General features: G+C 47.0%; 1 long non-coding RNA gene and 1 pseudogene across 5 annotated transcripts in view; one reads left to right on the top strand and one right to left on the bottom strand.

Annotated features, from left to right (window-relative positions):
- LOC109568039 (uncharacterized) overlaps positions 1 to 16,982 on the bottom strand; it is a 28,147-nt gene that overhangs the window by 5,469 nt on the left and 5,696 nt on the right. For 4 of the 5 annotated variants that reach the window (XR_011570335.1, XR_011570332.1, XR_011570333.1 and 1 more), the window contains 3 exons: positions 14,226 to 14,334; positions 3,809 to 3,966; positions 872 to 1,552 (listed from right to left, as the gene is read on the bottom strand). This is a non-coding gene — a long non-coding RNA (uncharacterized lncRNA). Of the gene's footprint in view, positions 1 to 871; positions 1,553 to 3,808; positions 3,967 to 14,225; positions 14,335 to 16,982 lie in introns of those variants that run through there. The other variant, XR_011570334.1, reaches the window with a different exon arrangement.
- Positions 11,806 to 11,891, top strand: LOC139186685 (U6atac minor spliceosomal RNA; annotated as a pseudogene).

The following is a 16,982-nucleotide window of genomic DNA, read 5'->3' on the forward strand; positions in this document are numbered from 1 at the left end:
CAGTGCTTCGCATGCCCTGGATGACCAGGTAACAGGGTTGTACCTATGACTCTCAAAAGGAATTGAATCCAATTCCGAATTTTAAACTCCGTTTTGGTATTTGTTTCAGGAAGGAATTCTGGCCCTGTGGTATTTTAACCCAGGCGTGCTGGCTGCGTGGAAGGCATCACAGTTTCCCCGCGTGAATCTGGGACAAGACAGCCTTTCAGGGTGAGGGGTAAGTTCCCCCACACGCCCCCCTGGGAAGGTGGCATCCTGTATCAGTTTTCCTGGGAGTTCCTGGTTGTGAGTCAGCAGTCTGGAAAGCAATGGAGGCCAGTCTCAAACGCTGCCAGGTCCCTCTGTTTTCTCCCCCCACTTCACGTCTGTCGATCGTCGTGATCGGTCCCACCTGGCACTTGGTCATGTGTCACAGCCTGACCTGACTTCTCCCCTCCCCTTCCCTAAAGGTGTGCAGAGCTGGGTTCCCCAAGGATTCTCATTACCGAAGCAGAGCAGTGATGCCAACACACAGCAGGCACCGACACGGGGAGGGCTGGGTTAACAAGAGACCCAGGTTCTGTGATACAGGAAATAAAAATGGAACAATTCTAACCCAACTTTTGAGCTCTAGATAATGACATGGTGGCCATAATAGCATCCTTCTTCTTGCTAAAGGCATAATTCAGAGGAGCCAGAAAGGTCTGGACATAAAGGCAGTTGGAGACACAGATCCCATAAAGATGAAATCGCTCAGCAGTAACTGTTTGCCTGGTTTTCATGGGCCTGCTTGGCCCAGACAGTGTCTATTTCCCATGGAGAGGGAATTCAAGGGGCAGAAGATACACAGAGCAGCTTCAGAGGGATACTGATGGCTATGAGTGTCAGAAAATGTGTTGCCATAAAAATGTTTACTTCAGTAAATGAGGCAGGTTTTAATTTGGGGACCCTTGAAGCAAGGAAATGGTAGAATGGTATTCTGTTTTACCCTCAATGTCTGCAAAAACACCTCTTCTTACCTAAATAACTGGGCATTCTTGATACTTGAATATGTACACAGGGAATGTGTACACAGGGAAAGGAAGTTAACATTGAACTTTACAAGCACTGGACTGGAAGTGGAGAATGCAATGTTTTAAATAAAAACTGTATTTAAAATTGGCACCATTATAAAAAAAAAAAAGTCTTGCATGAAGACTTCACAGGACTGGTGTCTCAGGTTCCCATCTTGATTAGACTTTTAAGGTAATGCTGCTGCTGCTGCTAAGTTGCTTCAGTCGTGTCCAACTCTGTGCGGCCCCAGAAACAGCAGCCCACCAGGCTACCCCATCCCTGGGATTCTCCAGGCAAGAACACTGGAGTGGGTTGCCATTTCCTTCTCCAGTGCGTGAAAAGTGAAAGTGAAGTCGCTCAGTCATGTCCAACTCTTAGCAACCCCATGAACTGCAGCCCACCAGGCTCCTCCGTCCATGGGATTTTCCAGGCAAGAGTGCTGGAGTGGGGTGCCATTGCCTTCTCCGTTTAAGGTAATAATAGTTGTTAAAATCGCAATCTTGTGTCTCAGAGACTTCACCTGAAAATGCAAACATTAAAAAAGCTGTGAGTAGACAAAACCAAGCAGTCTTCCGCTGGCTCTTCAGAGACCCACCCCCACCCTGGAAAGTCCTGTATTTTTTTTTTCCCTAGGCAAAGCTTTCCTGGGCCGGCTGTTGCAAAGAGGGAACTGAGAACACACAGCAGGTGTCCTTGCTGGCTGCCAGAGGGGGGCAGGCTTGTTCCTTATGCGGGCTGAGGGTAGAGGTGTGTCCTGGAGGGAGGTGTTTTGCCTCCCTCACCCTCCTCGGCTGTGCTGTGTGCAGGTGGCACGAGCAGTTGTGTATTGTAACAACAAGCCCAGAAAACTTTTCCAGGGCCTCCTGGCTGCGTGTCAGCGTGCGGGTCATGGTACTGAATTCAGTCCTAAAGCAATGGTGGCTGGGCTCCATATTAGAATCACCTGGGGTGTGTTTCCGATTACCCATCCCCTCCCCCGCCATCATTCAGAACTGGACGATCTGGTTACCTGCTTTGGGCTGCCTGGATGTTTCTTCCTGGGCCCCTGGTTCAGAACCACAGTTCATGGAGTAAAATCAGACCACCTGGGATATTTGATTGTGCAGAACCACACAGAAATGCTGTGGGTCTTTGCTACTCAAAGTGTGGGTCGGCCTTCAGTGGGCAGCTTTGACTAGAATGAGAGACTTGGGGAACCCTGTAAAACGGCACTGTCCGCTGGAACTTTCCACAGGAATGTGACTGTCCTCCACCTCTGCTGTCCAGTATGGTAGCCGTGAGGTGCACGTGACTGCTGAGCACTCGAAAGGTGGCTTGGGCAACTAAGAATAACCTTTTTAATCTTGTTTTGTCTATTTGAATTTGCATGAGGAAAGCCACGTGTGATGAGTGGCTGCAGAGCCAGTAGAGTATTAAGGGGCCGACCTGACCCACAAAGATGGTCAGGTTTCCTGGGGGTCCAGTGGTTAAGCCTCTGAGCTTCCAGTGCAGTGGCTGTGGGTTCTATCCCTGGTTAGGGAACTAGATCGCGCATACTGCACAGCACAACCAGGGAGGAAAGAAAAAAGCGGGGTAAAGTTTCTTCCTTGGTGTTGAGAAGATGCCCAGGGGTCCTGAGGCTGGTTGGCCGGAAACAGGAGGTGCCTCAGGGAAGCGGTGCTCACAGGGTGCTCGGACCAGCAGCATCACCCAGGGGCATGTTAGAAAAGCAGAATCTCAGACCCTACACAGACCCCCTGAATCAGAACCTGCATTTAAATTTTTTTTTTAATTTTTATTTATTTATTTGGGTTCACTGAGTTTTAATTGCAGCATGCAGGATCTTTTAGCTGTGGTTTGCAACTCTTAACTGGCACATGGGCTCTAGTTCCCTGACCAGAAATTTAACCAGAGCCCCCTGCATTGGGAGCACAGAGTCTTAGCCATTGGACCATCTGGGAAGTCCTAAAACCTGCATTTTAACAAGGTCCCAGGTGATGGATATGAACATCCGAGTTTGAGAAGCTCTGACAGTAAATGTCACTCTGCTCTTCAGGGGACAGGTGACCATTTACACACATACTCTTCTAGAAAGTCATTCAACATTGTTGGCACCTGAGAATATTACAGGAAGTACCAAGTGGGTTTCCCGAATAGGTCATGGAGAGCAACACACTTGAAATTGGAGATGGATTGGTTTTCCCAGTAGTCATATATGGATGTGAGAGCTGGACTATAAAGAAAGCTGAGCACTGAAGAATTGATGCTTTTGAACTTCAGTGCTGGAGAGGACTCTTGAGAGTCCCTTGGACTGCAAGGAGATCCAACCAGTCCATCCTAAAGAAAATCAGTCCTGAATATTCATTGGAAGGACTGATGCTGAAGCCGAAATTCCAATACTTTGACCACCTGATGTGAAGAACTGACTCATTTGAAAAGACCCTGATGCTGGGAAAGATTTAAGGCAGGAGAAGGGAATGACAGATGATGAGATGGTTGGATGACATCACCAACTCAATGGACATGAGTTTGGGTAAACTCCAGGAGTTGGTAACAGACAGGGAGGCCTGGAGTGCTGCAGTCATGGGGTTGCAAAGAGTCAGACACGACTGAGCGACTCAGTTGAACTCAACTGAACCGATTGCTGAATTTGGAAGGCAAGAGAGTCATCTTTTAGTTCTAATAAGCCCCTGTTTTCATTGGATGAAGGAATAACTGTGGAGAACTTCATTGAAGGGCCGAGATCTAACTCAGGGTGAATCTTCATATTCACCCCACTCTTTAAACATGAACTCACGTGGATACGCTGCCAGGAATATTGCTAATACTGGAAATTCCTGTGTGGTACTGATAAACAGAATTGTCTTCTTTCCATATTCAATCCAGGACTGATTCTACATTTTTTCCTTCTAAAGTTCCATAAGATTTTGCATCATTTGCAAGATGAGAGATTTCCTGTGGGGAGAAAAAAAAATAGCTCAACCAAGAAAGTCATTGCATTTAGCAGAAGGAGGCAGAAAATAGAACAAAGAGGGGAATGGTTTTTATGCAACAGCAATTTTTTGTAATAAGTGTGGGGACAGGTCCCCCTGGGAGGACATTTAAGCTGTCATTTCTGAAAGGATAATTGAGACACAGCTGGATGGCGGCAGGGTTTAAAGCCAGGAGCAAACACAGCCAGGAAGTGGAGGAGCAGATGATTCAGCCCCCAGGGCATGGGTAGCTGGGTAGTTTCCGCACCCAGGGGAGCACCAACTGTCATGCTGGCATTGGTGGTGTCCTGCAGTCATCTGGGCGCAGCCATCTTGCTGTGAGTGAGAGGAGAACCCATCCTCAGGCAGCTCACGCGAGTAATTCAATCACAGCTCTCTGCAGGCTGAATCCTGGACGTTTAGCCCAGACCGCCCCTGAATTTCCCTTCCCTAGGGATCTCCTGTCCCCCCAACTCCTTTTCCCAGTTAGCACCCCAATCCAAACATAAAACAACTGGGAACTGGTTTTAGAGGTCTCATTCACAGCTGCTCAGGCCATCTGAAATACCGCCATCAGAAGAATGGGGGAAAGGGACAGTTAGGGAGCTTGGGATGGACATGTACACATGGCTATATTTAAAATGGGTAACCAGTGAGGACCTACTGCGCAGGGAACTCTGCTCAGTGTTATGGGGCAGCCTGGATGGGAGGGGAGTTTGGGGGAGAGTGGATACATGTGTATGTATATGGCTGAGTCTGTTTGCTGTCCACCTGAAACTATCACATTGTTAATTGGCTATACTCCAATATAAAAGATAAAGTTAAAGAAAAAGAGAAATACCGCCCCCAGAAAGCAATTCAGTGATTTCACACCAACTTTCATCTCCTCTCTTCCTCTTCTACAATAGCTATTTTTAAAAGCAATCATAGACTATCATTAGCAAAAAAGCACAAGATGAAAATAAAAGTGGTGTTTAATTCTGGCATTTTATGTGACTCCACCTACGCAGTGAGGGACCTGGTTAGTCACCTCCTCTGGGGACCTATTAGGCCTGTCGCAGGAAAGCACAGCATCTGAGCTTTGACCCATAACTTCTTCCATTCTACCACAAAAACAAGGATATAGAGAAAAAGTCCAGAAGTATGTTAAAGCACACAATCAAAAAGTTTTTTGGTGTATTTTATGTAAAAGTAAAAGAAAACAAGTATAGGTCTAAGAATTGTTAACTCAATAACAGGAACCGGTGAGATGGTAAAGCTGGTTACCATCTTTAGAGCATCTACCATCCAAGTGCATTTTGAGGATCTGCGGATTTGTAAATTCATAGGGACTGTGAAAAAAAAGTGCTCAATATAGAATTAAAAGTTCTGTGGTGCTTCTCGCTCTAAGTGTAACACATGCAGGAAACTGAAAAATTGAGACATGTGATAAAGTGTTAATTCCTATTTGGAGGCATTTGACAAAAAGAATTATGAAAGAAGTTCATTCTCAAATATTATTTTAACCTTAAACAAGAGACAAACTTAGGTTACCTTTTTAAAAGAGATACACTGATTTTATCATAAATGGATGTTGAATTTTGTCAAAAGCTTTTTCTGCATCTATCGAGATGATCACATGGTTTTATTCTTCAATTTGTTAATGTGGCATATCACATTGATTGATTTGCAGATGTTGAAATATCCTTGCATCCTTGGAATAAATCCTACTTGATCGTGGTGTATGATCCTTTTAATGTATTGTTAGATTCAGTTTGCTAATAATTTGGTGAGGACTTTTTCATCTGTGTTCATCAGCGATACTGGTCTGGTTTTGGTATCAGGGTGATGCTGGTCTTGTAGAATGAGTTTGGAAGTGTTCCTTCCTCTGCAATGCACCAATCATTTTTATACTTTTATGAAGTGTGTATTTGTTTTGCCATTGATGGTAGAGGACTATTTGTGTTTATCATTCTTTTTCCATTTGTGTGCATGAACTAGGGGTTTAATAGAGATGAGAGCATGTATTTTTCCATTTTTCATTAATCTAAGTATTTATAAACCAACCTTTATGTATTTGAAAAAGCTAGGGCTGTTAGTAAAGCTAGGCAAGTTTCACAATACTATTGTTCAAAGAAGAACAAGATTTGTCACATTTTGTGACTTTAATTATCTTTTAAGTTACTTTGATAATTGTTATGGATTGAATTGTATCTCTCACACACACATACACACACACACACAAATATGTTCAAATCCTATACCCTACAACCTGTAAATGTGACCCTACTTGGAAATAGCCTTTGCAGATATAATCAAGTAAAGATGAGATCACACTGGAGTTGAGGGGGTGGGACCCTACTCCAATGACTGCTGCTGCTACCGCTAAGTTGCTTCAGTCATGTCCGACTCTGTGCAACCCCATAGACGGCAGCCCACCAGGCTCCCCTGTCCCTGGGATCCTCAAGGCAAGAACACTGGAGTGGATTGCCATTTCCTTCTGTAATGCATGAAAGTGAAAATGAAGTTGCTCAGTCGTGTCTGACTCCTAGCAACCCCATGGACTGCAGCCTACCAGGCTCCTCTGTCCATGGGATTTTCCAGGCAAGAGTACTGGAGTGAGTTACCATTGCCTTCTCCAACTCCAATGACTAGTGTCCTTATAAAAGGAAGATTTGGATACACACAGGGAGAATGCCCCATGACCATGGAGGCAGAGGCTGGAGTTACTCTGTCACAAGCCAAGGACTGCCCACAAGCACCAAGAAACTCAAGGAAATGCACAGGACAGACTCCCCCAGGCCCCTGCAAGAAGGAACCAACCCTGTTTTATTTCAGACCTCTGGCCTCCAGAACTGTTGGAGAATATATATATCTATTGCTGCAGCCACCAGGTTAGTGGTACTTTGCTATGGCAGCTCCAGGAAGCTAGTCCTGTGATGCTTCAGAGAGCGACACTGAAATAGAACCAAGTTTATCAGCTTACCAGTCTCTCTGATGGGACCTTAGCTGTCATTTCCAGGGAAGAATTGTAAGCACTGGTGAATATGGGGGAAATGGCACGACCCTGTTTAACCCTTCAGCACCCCTTACCAGGTGAGAGCCATAGGCCTTGCCAAGCTGGCCACCTCTGCAGCAGTGCTTCTGTGGGAGAGCCATCCAGGCAGCCCCTGGAGATGCCAGGGCCACATGGCCCCTGACCAGTACTTGGACACACACACCCCTGAAAGCCCCCCAAGGTGGGACTAGACCCTGCTGCCATTCTGCAGGGGTGGGCTTGACCCTGGGCTTGTGAGATGAAGCTTAGTCTGGGGGCACGGCGAGGGGGCGGGGGGTGCTGGGGTACATAAGAGAGACCCACGCTTCTGCAAGTCCTGCTCCCATTCACTCATAAGCAGGTGGGCAGGCTGAGGGCCCAGCCAGCAGCAGGAAGAAGGAAGAGGGAGGGCTCTCCACAGGAGACATCAGCTTCGAGGAAGAAGCAGATGCTGAGGCTGGAGCCAGGCTGGGAGAGTAAGACTTCACTAGGGGATGGGAGGGTCACAGCCCCAGCCTCTGGACATCTGGAAGGTGAGCAGGGACACAGAGCGTGCGGGGGCCCGGGGTGAACCACGGCCTACTTCTGCCTGTGCTGAGCACTGAATGTCCTACCCTCTGGGGCTGCTAGCCTGAGAGCAACGCCGCCCCCCCGAGAGCATCTGCCGTGTAAGCCCTGTGTTCAGAGACCAACAGACAGAGAGCCCAGTAGATGTGACTCCCCACAACACCAGCATGCCCGCCGGTCCTTGTAGGGGACAGTGGGGGACACTAAGTGTTAAAGCCCCATATCCAGGTCTCCGGAAGCATGTTTTCAGAGAGAAAGTGGATTTCTGCAGCAGTGTGTGGAATTGAAAGTCTGGATATTTCTGAAGGTCTGGGATGCTAAATGTCCTCCTTTGATAACAGAAATGATTTTAAAAAGGAAAGAGGAAAGGGAGGGAGGGAAGAGAAAGGGAAAGGCAATAAGAAGTCTCCAGAGGGAAGGGACATTTAAGAAAAAATAAGGTTTCCAACAGGAAGTGAGTCGACATATAGCATGATCATGATTTTGAGGAATTGAAGGGGAATAAGAAGAGAATTCATTTGGCTTTGATGCTGGAAACATTTCTCTTTAAATGTCCTGGGAAGAGTGATGTTGGATTCGCAGAGAAGGAAAATTAATCTTAGCTTGTGATGAGGCTGCAAAATGAGCACCAGTTATAAGTGTGTTAATGTGGTTTGTGTTCAGTCTTTAGAATCAATCTCTAAACCAAGTCTAGAAAACTGACTTACTGTTTCCGAGCAGGACGTACCTGTGAAAATAAACCTGCAGCTGACAATGACCGTGTCACTGAAGCTGTCACACATTTGTCCTCCCAGTCAACCCCAATGTTTTGGGCACCAGGGATCGGTTTCATGGAAGACAATTTTTCCACGGACCAGGAGGTGAAGGGATAGTTTCAGGATGATTTAAGTGCATAACATTTATTGTGTACTTTATTTCTATTGTTATACATCAGCTCTGCCTCAGATCATCGGGCTTTAGATCTCAGAGGTTGGGGACCCCTGCTTTACACGACCTCTCCTCTCCTGAATCTGCTGGGTCTTTTGTCTGTTGTTCAACACACCTTGCAGGGCGCAGCTCTGTACCCTGGGCCTGGTGGTTCCCCCTCTCTCCTTTCAGTTGAGCAGATCTACCCTTCTGCCTCCATCCTGTGTCCCTCAGCAACCCCACTGGATGATGGCCTCACTGCCCATTTGGAGATGGCTCCTCAAGCTGACTACCTGATGGAGGAGATGAGGAATGGTCTCTTAATACCCCCTTAAAAAACAAAAACACGCACCAAACATGCTGCTAGGGCTACTGCTAACTCACTTCACTTGTGTCCGACTCTGTGCGACCTCATAGACGGCAGCCCACCAGGCTCCCCCGTCCCTGGGATTCTCCAGGCAAGAACACTGGAGTGGGTTGCCATTTCCTTCTCCAATGCATGAAAGTGGAAAGTGAAAGGGAAGTCTCTCAATCGTGTCCGACTCTTAGCAACCCCATGGACCACAGCCTACCAGGCTCCTCTGTCCATGGGATTTTCCCGGCAGGAGTACTAGAGTGGGGTGCCATTGCCTTCTCTGCCAAACATGCTAGCATGGGGAAATTCCAGTGTCTCCTTCGGAAAACTCTCCTAAGGTTTTCTGATCTCAGCAGGGAATCTGATCTATCCTTGAATCTTCCCTGTTAGCTCAGATGGTAAAGAATTTGCCTGCAATGCAGGATACTGGGGTTCAATCCCTGGATTGGGAAGATCCCCTAAAGAAGGGCACACAACCCACTCCAGTATCCTTGCCTGGACAATTCCATGGACATGGAGAATTCCCTGGACAGAGGAGCCTGGCTGTCTACAGCTCATGGGGTCACAGACAGACACGACTGAGCGACTAAGAGACAACTACGTTCTCGAATCTGACCTATTCTTGATCATTTCAACTTGCTGAACAAAAGCAACACAGACCTTTCTGTTCTGGCCATGCTCATTATGAATCACACTTAAACAGGGCACATGCCCCTTTTCTTGCCAAGAAGAGCAGAGGGACAAGCCAGTTCCCCATGAGCACCTTGCTACTTGGATGCAGGCCCAGCAGTTCCCACCCTTGGCTGCAGAATGCCAGCACCTGGGAAGCTTTGGAAAATCCCAACCACGTTCAGACCAACTCCCTCAGAACCTTGGGTGCTGAGGCCCGGGCCTCAGTGTGTCTTAAAAGCTTCCCAGGTGATCCCAAACAGCAAGGCTAAGGACCGATTCACAGGCTGCAGCTTCCAGACTTTTCTAGGACTTTGCCTACATATTAGCATCACCTGAGAGCTATAAAGCTGCTGATGCAGGCACCCCACCCTGGAGACTCTAATAGGTCAGGGCTGTGACCTGAGCCTCAGGGTTTTATCAAACTCTCCAGGTGTAATGTACGACCAAGGTTGAGACTTGCTGGCCTTGACCAGTATATAACAGAGCACTGATGGGGGCGGGAAGGAGTGGGTGAGAGACCCCATACCAGGAGTCGCAGGGTCTCGCCTTGAAGGGAACCTCAGCGGGGATGAGTTAAGCCACAGGGCATGTGATGGTATTTAGTGGAACCCAGCTTTTCACTCACATCATTAGAGAACTGGGGAGTGGGTTAGGTGATCAAATCCCACTTTTAATTAGAAGAAAGCTTCTTATTTCTTACCTTGTGTCTCCCCCAACTGCCCTGCAACAGCACCGTGGGCCCCTTCTCCCCAGGCAGCTGCCAGCATCCCTGATGTGAATGCAGTGTTAGAGCATAGCAGAGCAGCCCCAGTGCCCACCACGGTGAGGGGGCCCTGGAAAGAGGCTCCAGGACCTGAGCCCCTTAGGCATCCCTTCCTGTGGACCCCAGGGAGCGGTGGACAGAGATTAGGGCAAGGAGTTATCTCCCAGTGCTGCTGCTTCTAGGAGTTTCCAAATGAAACCCAGAGTGGGGATGATTCTGGTGGAAGGCAGTAATGGGTGTGACCACAGATTTCCCCAGGGCTCAGGGGCCCCTCCCCTCCCCCTCAGCAGTAGGCCGAGTCCCACGAGGTGGCAAAGGGCCTCGTGCTCCCCACTCTGGAGTCTGTCCTACAAGCCTCTGCTTCTGTGACTTGCTTCTAGCCTACAGAACAAGGAAAAGGTATGGCTGTCACTCCCATGTATGTGCTAAGTCGCTTCAGTCATGTCCGACTCTGCTACCCCACAGATTGTAGCCCTGACAGGCTCCTCTGTCCATGGAATTCTCCAGGCAAGAATACTGGAATGGATTGCCATTTCCTCCTCCAGGGGATCTTCCCCCACTCAGGAACAGAACCCTCATCTCTTAAGTCTCCTGCATTGACAGGCAGATTCTTTACCACTGGCGCCACCTAGGAATCCCTAGCAACTTAGCACATGTACCCCCTTGAATACATAATAACACAGAAAAAACTGTCTTGCTAGTGATGAAATAAAATTTATATTTTAAGGCAGGACAAGAAAAATTCAACATAAAATTCCCTCTCTGCATTTGTCTGGACCTCCTTCCTCCCCAGTGTGCCGTGTGCATTTGAATTACACACAAACCTTGAGTGCCTCAAAGATAAGAAGGCTTGCTCAACCGTGAAGATCAATTTTTTCTTTCTTCTGATGCCAGCAACGCAATTTCTTAAAAGAACAGTGTGTTTTCCCGGCTCTGGAGAGAGTCATGGAGACTTGCTGCTCGCTTTGCAGGTGCTTACCGAAACTGTGTGTCCCGTGAACTTTAGGTAAAATATCAAGCTGTCACTTGGACATATGATCCTTTGTCTTGAAAATGTGTATGTCTGTGTTTTCCGCTTCTAATAGGTGAAACAGTTCTCTAAGCTTTCCAAGAATCTGCTTCCCAGGTTATAATCCTCAATTTGGCTAGAATAAAATTCCCTCTTGTTTCTTCATGATAGTGAACTGAATTCTTATCAACAGTAAAATGCGTTAGAGTGACAGATGCTCTCTGCTGGCCATGAAGAAGCAGCTGCCACGCTGTGAACAGCCCAAGGAGACAGCCACATGCCAGGGGGCCATGGGCTGCCTCTGGGAGCTGACAACCAAATGAACAAACAGACGGTGGCCCGGCCATAGGTAGCAAGAGAACCCTGACCCACCGTCTGCAGCAACCAGTCCAGGTAAACCCACCTATAGCAACCAGGAAGTCGGCTGCCATGTTCAAGTCAGACCTGTAGGAAATCAGACCATTGTCTCTAGCCACTGGTCCAGGAAGCAAAACCATGACCCCTGTAACCACTGATCCAAAATGCCCAGAACTTGTGTTGTACGAAAGGAGAGAAAGTTAAAACTCCCTTTGACAAAACAATCAGAACTTGATTAATAACTGATAGCCTCCTGATTTTGTCCTGATTTCCAATGTGGGACCAAGCAGAGGCCAACAAGCTCCCGAGCCAGCCACAGCTGGTCAGCTGCATCCAGTCTCCCCAGTCCAGCGGCCCCAGTCTGGGCACACCTGACCTGAAGCTGCCTCTTTGCTCCATTGTCAAGCTTTCCCGCCCCTCTACCTGCCTTTGAGTCCCTGCCAAATGCAAATAATGGTGGCCGACTCCCTTGCTATTGAAAGCTCTAAATAAATGGCCTTTCCTTGTTCCCATTTGGTCTTCATTTATTGCCACTGAGCCAAGAGCCTCAGCCACACAGCTGCAAGGAAGTGAATTCTGCCAGCAAACATACCAGCTTAGAGAACCCAGCAGAGGGTGCAGGGGTCTCAGCTGAGGGTGTAGCCCCCACCAACACCTGGACTGAAGCCTCGTGAGGATGAGAAACCTGGCTAAGCTGCACCCAGACACTTGACCCAGGGAAACTGAGAGATGACACACATGTGTGCTATATGTTGGGCTGCCACGTGTGCAGTGATGTAACATGCAGCCACAGGGAAGTAGTACACAGATCCTTATACGCAAGGAGTGATATAGCCTGGAGCCAAGCCTGGACTCTCTTCTAATACCTATGCCAGTTAGAATAGCCAGTGCCCTCAAATACCATGCCTGAGAGGGTACCACTGCCAGAAGGGCAGCAAATGTAACAATAAATACCACCTGAAGCAGAATTACCGGCACAACTACACCAACATTTTCAAACAAGCAATGATACAAATATTAAGAAGTCAGACATATGATACAAGAATCAGACCTCCCGCAAAAGGGAAATGGATGGAAATATGAAAAGAACATTTTGATACAGAAAGTGACAAGTGGAATAAAGAATAGATGGATACAGGGAATTGCTTGTTGGTTCAGTGGTCAGGACTCTGCTCCTCCTGCTGAGGGTCCAGGTTCGATCTCTGGCCGGGGAACTAATATCCTACGAACTGCATGGTGCAGCAAAAAAAAAAAAAAAAAGGCTACAAAGAACCAATGAACAGGGAGATGTGACCCAGGCCCTCTCCAAGGGACAGCAGAGGAGACTGGAGAGGGAAGGTGGAGAAGTTAAAAGGCTCGGAGGATGGACGCTGACGTGCAGATCCAGAAGGAGACCGGCAAGGGCCTGAAGGCATGTCTATAAGTTCCCCAGAATGTAGACGGATGAGAGTCTACAGCTGGAGAAGGCACCTCACTGTGGATGAAGAAAAATTCTCAGACCCCATCACAGTGGAATTCAAACACACTGAAGACAGAGCTGCTGTTTCCCAGCTTTCAGATGACGGAGGCCGACCACCTACAATGAAGCAAGAATGCAGATGACCTCAGGCTTCTCCACAGCGTACAGGGAATTCGATTTTTTTAATAAATATAACTCTGAACCTAGAACTTTAGAACTCACCAAACTGTCACTGGACTATAAGGACATAACAAAAAAAAAAAGAATCCTTGGGTCTATAAAGTCTTCAAAAGTGCACTCTGTGCCTAAGGTGCAAACATGCAAAGGACCACAGAGAAAACAGGTCCTGCAAAGGCTCTGAGGCTGGAAAAAGCCCAGTGTGTCCAACAAAGAGAAGACCAGAGTCCAGGGGCAGGGAGTGGGGAGTTGGGGGACCATGGGGACCGGTGCAGGGTGGGCCTCAAGGTGGAGCACAGTGCCAGAGTCCTTCTGTTGGCCTCAAGAAGGACTCTGAATTTCCAGAAGCACTATGAGAAGCCGGATGGTGAGCAGGAAAGCAATGTGACCTGACTTCGGTTTTGACTACAGTATAGCAAGTCCCCATACACAAATCAGTTCTGTTCCGAGAGCGTCTTCATGAGTCTGACAAAGTTAGTCCAGGTACCAAATCAGCGATAAAGCACTGTACTGTAATAGGTTTATAATACTTTTCACATGAATGATACATTAAAAAAACAACAACAAAAACATTTTTAATCTTACAGTACCTTGAAAAGCATAATAGTACAGTGCAATGGAGAAGGCAGTGGCACCCCACTCCAGTACTCTTGCCTGGAAAATCCCATGGACGGAGGAGCCTGTTAGGCTGCAGTCCATGGGGTCGCTAAGAGTCGGACACGACTGAGCGACTTCATTTTCACTTTTCACTTTCATGCATTGGAGAAGGAAATGGCAACTCACTCCAGTGTTCTTATCTGGAGAATCCCAGGGACAGGGGAGCCTGGTGGGCTGCCGTCTATGGGGTCGCACAGAGTCGGACATGACTGAAGTGACTTAGCATAGCATAGCTCAGTGCAATAGCTGGCATACAGGACCATGTTCACATCTTTCAAAGTTTTCGACATGAAGGTTGACTTACTGTATGTCCTTCTGCCTGCTGTGTGTACAAAGATCCTCAGAGGGCCAGACTGGATGCAGTGTTTCAGGGAGAAGCCTCCTTCTTCTGTGGAGTGGTGGCTCAGCCCAGGCTGGTGGGAAGGGAGACGGAGAGAAGGGCACAGATTCAGGTTACATGTTGTGGGGAAAGCAGGAAGGTGTCACTGATGTGTCTGTAGTTGGAACGAAAGAAAAAGCAAGAGTCTTGTCTTCGTAGGGTTTCACACTGTAAGCAGACATTTTGCGGGGATCAGTTTGAAAAGTATAGAAATACCAGATCACTATGTTGGGCAACAGAAACTAACATAGAGCTGTGGGTCAATTACACTTTAGAAAAGAAGAGATCAGATTTTTGGTTACCAGAGGCAGAGGGGAGGAGGAGGAGGGAAATTGTATGAAAATAATCAGGAGGTACAAACTTCCAGTTATAAGATAAATAAATAAACCCTAGGGATATAACGTACAACATGATAAATGTAAATAACACTGCTGCATGTTATATGTAAAAGTTGTTAAGAGTAAATCTCAAGAGTTCCCATCACAAGGAAAATATTTTCTATTTCTTTAATTTCATATTTGTAAGAGGTTTTGGCTTTTTTAAAAAATTATTTCCCTCCACCATGGGTGGATTTTTAAAATTTGTACTCTTTTTTGGCTGTGCGGCCTGCAGGATCTTAGCCCCAACCACAGATTGAACTTATGCCCCCATGCATTGGAAGCACAGGTCTTAACCACTGGACCACCAGGGAAGTCCCCTCATATCTATCAGAGATTATGGACGTTCATAAACTGTGGTGATCATTCATGATGTATGTAAGTCATCTGCATACCGTATACTTTACATGTATACAGTGCTCTATGCCAATTATATCTTAGTAAAACTGGAAGAAAAAAAGGTGAGAAAAAGCAAGAAATTAAGGATAAGGCAGAGATAGGGAAGCTTGGGGAGAGTTTTAGGGGAGCAAATTAGGAGCTCTAACTTCAGAATGTAAACACTGAGTAGCTGTTACCTCCCAGGAGTAGAAGATGTAAGGGAGTTATCAGGTACACCAGAAGTTAGAGTTGGGGTTATAGATCTGTGATCAGTGGTAGAGACAATGTGTTTAATTACCCAGAGAGTGTGAAGGGTATGGTGCTGGGTGGGGGGCAAGCAAAAGTGGGGGGCACTCGCTGGAGTCTGGTCATGCAGGAGGAGGCAGCGGAGAAGGAGGAAGACTGGATCCAGAGGACATGCTGTTGGCACAGAAGCCAAGAGAAAACGGGGTGTACTTATAGGAGAGAAATTAGCCTGTGTGGAGTAAAACTGAGATTGGAAATGTCCTGGCAGTGGTGAATGACAAAGCTGTTTCAGCCTGACATCAGGCCAAATATAGATATACAATTAATTCTCAACAGATGAGTCACACAGAAGAAAAATAATAATTCAGTGATGTAAAAGTTTCTGTTCTGAAGTCCAGCGCCCAAAGACTAGGAAGAATGAGGGGCCTGGGAGGTGAGCAGGGAACAGAACAGCATGGTAAATCCTTCAGTGCACCTGGGCCAAGTCAGGGCAGGCAGTTTTCCAATAAACCAAAGACAGCCAGGAGTCTTTACCTCTCATCCCTCCAAAACTGCTCCTGTCTCAGTAAACAGCACCACTGTTCACTGAAGGGCTCCCCCTGAAACCTAAGCAGCTGGGGGGATTCTTTCCACCTCTCCTCCACAGGGCTTCTTCAGCATGCCCTGAGGACTCGTCCTCCCACTGGACGAGGTGTGGGGTATAAACAGGCACTGGTAAGCACACCCACATACAATTTCTAAAATGCCACCCTGAGCGTTTCATTGTAACTCAACTGTTTCAAAAGAGACACTTTTTTTCAGTTAATGTCAACAATTATTTGCTACTTTTAAGGCACAGGCCAGATTTAATGAATTTATGGCTAAACTCAACTACAATGTAACCTAAATTACATCCAGGGACTTCCTGGGCAATCCAGTGGTTGAGACTCAATCCCTGGCCAGGGAACTAAGATTCCACATGCCTTGCAGAGTGCGACCAATTATAAATAAATAAACCTAAATTGCACCCAAACATAACCCAGGAGAGACATATAAACAAGCATGCCCTGGGGACTCTACCTGCATGGTGTAGGGAGGCAAACTTTCCCTCTGTTCTCTTAGAGTCTCTGGCTGTGCCCAAGACTTAAGCGGCCACAAAACAGATCAACAGAAGTAAAGCATACAAATTCTATTTTTACACATGCATAGGGGCCTTTGCAGGAAAATCACCAAAGTGATTAAGCCTAAGTGCTTATATATTTCATTGAACAAAGAGTGATTGTGGGAAAGTAACTGAAATTATGAGGAAGCAAAGAGAGGATAAGGGTTCTTTTCATCAGGTTTGTACAGATTCTTCTTGGCTTCATGCCTGCTAAGTTACTTCAGTTGTGTCCGACTCTGTACCACCCCATGGACTGTAGCCCGCCAGGCTCCTCTGTCCATGGGATTTCCCAGGCAAGGATACTGGAGTGTTGCCATTTCCTTCTCCAGGGGAATCTTCCTGACACAGGGATCAAACCCACATCTCTAACGTCTCCTGCATTGGCAAGCGGGTTTTTACCACTAGCACCACCTGGGAAGCCCTTCATATATTCATCAAATAACCAGAGTGCCTAGAACAGTGTCTGCCTCTCAGTACAGAATCATAACTGAATACAGGATGGAATGAACTACTCTGGCTAAAACAAGAACTATGCTTTTC

This window comes from Bos indicus, chromosome 13 (assembly GCF_029378745.1).
Source record: "Bos indicus isolate NIAB-ARS_2022 breed Sahiwal x Tharparkar chromosome 13, NIAB-ARS_B.indTharparkar_mat_pri_1.0, whole genome shotgun sequence".
Classification (NCBI taxonomy): Eukaryota; Metazoa; Chordata; class Mammalia; order Artiodactyla; family Bovidae; genus Bos; species Bos indicus.